Raw genomic sequence first — 6,009 nt, 5'->3', positions numbered from 1 at the left:
TTTCTAGGGTGTAGTTTTCGTCCTTGTGTTGGTGTTTTCCCTTTATTATCCTTTGAAGGGCTGGATTCGTGGATAGATATTGTGTGAATTTGGTTTTATCATGGAATACTTTGGTTTCTCCATCTATGGTAATTGAGAGTTTTGCTGGGTATAGTAACCCTTACTGCTTTTAATATTCTATCTTTTTTTTTTTGTTTTTCGGTTTTTCGAGACAGGGTTTCTCTGTATAGTCCTGGCTGTCCTGGAACTCACTTTGTAGACCAGGCTGTCCTCGAACTCAGAAATCTGCCTGCCTCTAATATTCTATCTTTATTTAGTGCATTTGTTGTTCTGCCATTTCAACTTTTAAAATCAGCTTTTAACTCTTTAAGCTTAAATGAGAGTTTTTCTTTTTGTAAAGCCCCACCCTCTAAAAACAACAACAATAAAACAAAAACAAATGCTAATTCCCAATCTGCTCAGAAATTGACCTCCTTTAACAGATCAACAAAAACCGGATGTGTCCCTGAAATCCTCTGTAAAAATTATGCAGTGCTTCTTTCGAGTTTCTTTGTGAATCTGCAATTTAGATAGAAGGAGCCAGGCCTGCCCTTTAAGAAAGAAGAGAGGGCAAGGGCAGGTACTTGTAGGTGATGAGCAGAACCCTATTCTTCCTGAGTATAAGCCAGAAGAGGCACCAGTGAGAGAAGGGAGGGGCCTTAGGGTTACTGATGTGACAGAGGCAAAGGGGCCAGAGGAAGAAGGAAGAGCAATGAAGCAAGGATACAGGTAAGGGAGGTAGGAAAAGATAAAACGAGACACAAGGATGAGAAAGGAAAAGTAATGGGAAAGTTATTTATATCGCAGCTCACTTAGACCCTGGAATGTAACTGTGAGGTTCTAAGGAAATTTAAACAAACAAACAAACAAACAATAAAACCACAAGAAAGGTCAAAGACCAAAAGGAGTCAAATGCCCTCTTTAAATACAAAAACACTGGGGAATCTAACAATTAAAATAGTGAGGAAAGTTATCTGTTGCACAGTAATTTTGAAAAGTAGAGGTAGCTAGACACTTCTTACCTTAGCAATAAATGCGAAATAGATATGTATGCATGAACAATAATATTTATGCTCTACTAGACTGGTAGATTTTGGTCAGTGAGCAACATTTATTTGAAACGGTGCAACCCCACACTTGCAAGGCTCTCCAAAAAGCATCTTCTATGAATAATAGCCTGGAAGATGAGGGAGCCAATTCAGGATGTGCCACTACTTTAAACTCTCCTCCCTGCCTCTGAAGGGTCTAGGTAATTGTATGCAATTTTACCTTTACTTCAAAGAAGGATTCTTTTTCTTATTTTCAAATACTGTGTTGCTAGGTAAATTCTTAAGTCATTTCTCCAACTTCAGACATCAGGAAGACGTTTGCTGCTACCAAAGTTGGCAGAAAGGAACTTAGGAAATATTCCACAGTGACAGTTCTCCAGCCCAGAGAACAGCTGGCTCACTCTGAAGACCATGGAGTGTCAACAACTTTAAATCAGCTTTTCAAGACTGCACTCCAAAGGGTTCTCCATATAGCTCAGGCATTTTGCCTGTGGTGTCTCTGTATAAATCTTGAAGAGAGTCTAGATAAATAAGGAGAGAGGTCATAGATGTACCTACAAATCAAGTAACCATAGCAATTGCAGGAGTTCACTGCCACTGCTAAGTTCATGACCTTCATTTCAGATCCAGATCCAGTGGAGTCAACCAGACCTAGAATCAACTGTAGGGATAGAGTTGTCTAGGACCTGCAACACAAGGAACATTCCAAAGACTGAAGCTCATCAGATCATCTTTAGAAAACACACATAGAACACGCACATGCACACACACATGCACACACACTTCTGCTAAGCATGGAGAATGCTATAACTCTCCAAGAAAACAGCTAAACAAGTCAGCTCTCCATGAGGACAGCCTGCCTGAGAGCTATCTAAAAGGCGTGCTTTGGTAGGACCTGTGGTTGCTCAATTCCTTAGGATATCACTAATTCTTTGACTACATGTGGGTCCCCTGGCCTAAATGGACACCACACTTAGCCATATTATTTTTCATCTTTGATCCCATCAAACCACCACAGCCCTCAGAAAAATCAAAGAGTTTTTCATTTGAGAAATGTTGACAATAACGCAAGAGTAATAACAGATATATTCAAATGTGCACAGAGAACAATCATGAATTTTAAGACATTTCTGGAAAATCTGAGTTGACAGAGTGGCTAAAGATGTTTACCAGAATCCCAGAAAACCTGAGTTTGATTTCTGCAACCCACACTCAAGAAAGAATTATCTCTTGTAAGAGACCCTCTGACCTTCACACATGCATATGAAGTGAGAGCCTGCACAGACACATTCAACAAGCAAATGAAAAATACAAACAAGAAAAAAACTACAAACAATACTTAACACTATACAGTACTCCTAAGAGAAACTAAGGAAGAACTAGTTAAATGCAGATGAGTATACTCAGTTAGTAGCCAATTTATATCGAGGAAATTGTGAAATTTTAAAAAACAGAAAATGAGGAGCTGAATTTAAAAGCAATATAAACTAGTCCAAACATTATTTTTAAAACAAAGCAAAATGGTAGTTCTTATACCACCTGATTTAAAGATTTACTACATAGTTTCCCCAACAAAACAATAAGATATTCTGTGATAGACAGTTCTACAGACCACCAAGACAAAATAAATACGCCAAGAATCAATTCATGCGTATCAGACAATGGATATTTGACAATAATGACAATCATTTAGTTAAAAAAGAAAATCAATAAAAGACAAAAAAAAAAGAAAGAAAAGAATAAAACCAGAGAGAACCTCAACAAAAAAAGAAAGAAAGAAAGAAAGAAAAGAAAAGTAAAGAAAAGAAAAGAAAAGAAAAGAAAAGAAAAGAAAAGAAAAGAAAAGAAAAGAAAAGAAAAAGAAAACCAAGATATTTTTCTTTAGGAATGGTTCAAAACAACTCAATAGCCACAGGAAAAAGATAGTTCACTCATTAACTTAGACTACACACAAACATCAACAGACAATACAGCATATTCCCAATCATAAAAACCAAACTACAAAATTTCTAAATAAGCATATGAGCAAAAATGTTTGGGGATAGTCATAGCTTTCTTAGAGTATAATAACCAAAAACAAAAGGAATGGTGGCTTGCAACAAAATCTAAAATTTCTCTTTATAAATGTAAAACACTATTTTTTTAAAAAGATCTAAGCTTTAGACTGAACTGTAGAAAATGTTTAAAAAATAAATATTGCATTAAAAACATAAGTATACAGAGAATGCTTGCAACTCAAAACTGAGGAAAATCATGAAAACTGCAGCAGAAACTCTAAACATCACCAAAGAAAACATGATGTGTCAAAAACCATGTGAAAGAATGGTGAATAGTTTGGGATAATGCAATTCAAAACACGTATGTACTGCTCTATATCCCCAGAGCAGCTGCAACCCTTTCCCGAACACACATAGAACACATGCACATGCACATGCACATGCACTTCTGCTAAGCATGGAGAATGCTATAACTCTCCAAGAAAACAGCTCAACAGTTTGCTTCTAAGTTAAACATATGCTTGAAATGACTTGGCATTTTATTCCTAGATATACGAAAATGTGTGTCTAAATGAATATTGCTGTATGAAAGCCCAAAACACTTTAGTTCTTACTACTCAACAATTCGGATGAAGGCTGAAGGTATGACTCAGTGGTACAGTGTTTGCCTGAAATGTATAAGGCAATGTGGTGGACTACCACCACTGTCAAGGAAATATCAAAACAACCTATCTATCACTGGTGTGAGTTAAGCCAAGGTGCTAGCGTATGTCATAAAATATAACTCACCCATGAAAAGAAATCGATTGCCAGTATCAATAACCATGAGATGAATCCCTGAGATACAATAAATGGATGTCGATATGAAAATACATTTATGTAATCTTCTAGAATAAAAGCTAAAATAAAAAAAGAAAAAGAACCAGTTGTTGCTCATTACTAGAGAGCAGAGGGAAGAGAACGGCTGTAAGAAGCTATAAGAGAACTTACATAAGTAAGAAAATTGTTGTGTATCTTATCCCTGTCAGAGACTGAATGCATACACTCACTGATATCCACCAATATATACAATTAAATTGACTAGTTTATTACATTATTCTTTAACACGGAGCATGAAAAATAAAACATCAAGATGTTTATTGGAGAATTGCAGTCCAACTCAAGAGTTAAAAGAAAACCGTTTCACTTTTGCTTGTGACAATTAAAGGAATAAAATCTGCAGTTAAAATTAACCTCTACTCCAAACATCAGGAATTCAAATGTATTCAAGGGCAAGGGCAATAATTTAATGAGCAAAATAAGCTAAGAAAAACAGTGTTCCTGGGTGATACTGGAAATCAACTTAGACTGTGACAATGTGGGAAATGCTGGTCACCAAGAAAGGTCTGAAGGGCAAGTGTAGCTGAGCCAGTTATTCAACATTTTGAGAAACCATGAAGTAGAATTTTATATGCAAGACCTGTCAGATTAACTACATTCTAAATTTTTCTAAAAATCAACATGTGGGATGCCAAATACAAGAATGTGCACTAGTGTACTAACTGTAGGGATTCAGCCTGAGGTCTCTGCAACAGTGAAAGAAAAATAAGACAGCTCTTCATTCTGTTGACAAGCCCACGTCCATATCTGACTGTGGACAACTGCCACTTTCTTAAGTATTCTGGTGCTGGGCAAAAAAGATTTCTCATTTAAATCTAAACCAAAAGCAAAATTAGAATAGTATACCAAAAACATAAAAATAGGACATTAAAATGGATGAACATCGTACAGATATGATACGTAGAAATAAAATTAATATATAATATATATGACTTGATATAACATCAATTTCTATCCATAAAAAAGGAAAAGCAGAAAGTATAAGACAGCATGAAGGCAGTAAAACCAAATAGAAGTTGATATCCACATGTCAAATAGCCTTGTTGATGCCAAAGAAAGTTAAAGTGACTCAAAAGAAATGCAAAAGAAATGTCTTTCCAAAGGTCTCATTTCAACCAACTCTAAAAGTTACAATCAAAGAATGATCAAAATTAAAAAATAAAAAGATTGTCAATAAAGAAATTTGTTCCCTGATTTTATTATTATAAAATATAATAATAAAAGAATGCACACTCTTGGAACTATAATAATAATTTCAGGAAAACTAAAATATGAACTCACAAAGCAATACATGCAAGGAAGATATTTTAAACCTATAAAATTTAAAGTTCAAAATGAAAATATAACCATCAACACTAAATGAAAGGCACAAAATTCAAGTTTTTTAAAAGAAAAGGATACTGAAGAAAAATGGGGGGGGGTGTTCTGAGTCAGGAAAAAATCTTAAATTATGTTGTCACACTTTAAATTTATAAAAGAGAAATAAAATGAAGGATACAGCTGTCACATGAACCGTGAAAATCCAAGTGGAAGTTCCTCAAAATGCTCAAAATAGACCTACCCCATGGTCCAAATATACCACTTTGAGGTATATATCTATATCCTACTATAGTGATACCTGCCCATCCATGCTCATGGCTCTCTATTAGCAATCACTAGAAAATAGAAGCAGCCTAGATGTGCATCAACTAATGGATGGATAATCAAAGTGTGGTACATTTACACAATGAAATTGTATTCAGTTGCCAAGAAAACAAAGTTATAAAATTTGCAGGCAATGTGACAGAGCTGGAAACAATCATTCTGAGTGAGGTAATCCAGAACCAAAGAGATAAATTTTGCATGGTTTCTCCCATTAGTGGATATTCGCTTTGAGTTTTCAGGATTGGGTGTTCCATTTGGAATGCCCTCAGAGGTCAAAAAATAAGTAAGGGGCCATGGAGGTAGGGCTTTCAAAGAAGGGGGGATTAACTCCAGTGATGGAAGGGCTAAGGGAAATAAGTGGGCGGGGAGATTTAAATTAGCCAGGGGGTGGGACCACAGAG

The sequence above is a fragment of the Mus pahari genome, chromosome 4 (assembly GCF_900095145.1).
Source record: "Mus pahari chromosome 4, PAHARI_EIJ_v1.1, whole genome shotgun sequence".
NCBI lineage: Eukaryota > Metazoa > Chordata > Mammalia > Rodentia > Muridae > Mus > Mus pahari.
Note: the sequence above shows the minus strand (reverse complement) of the source record.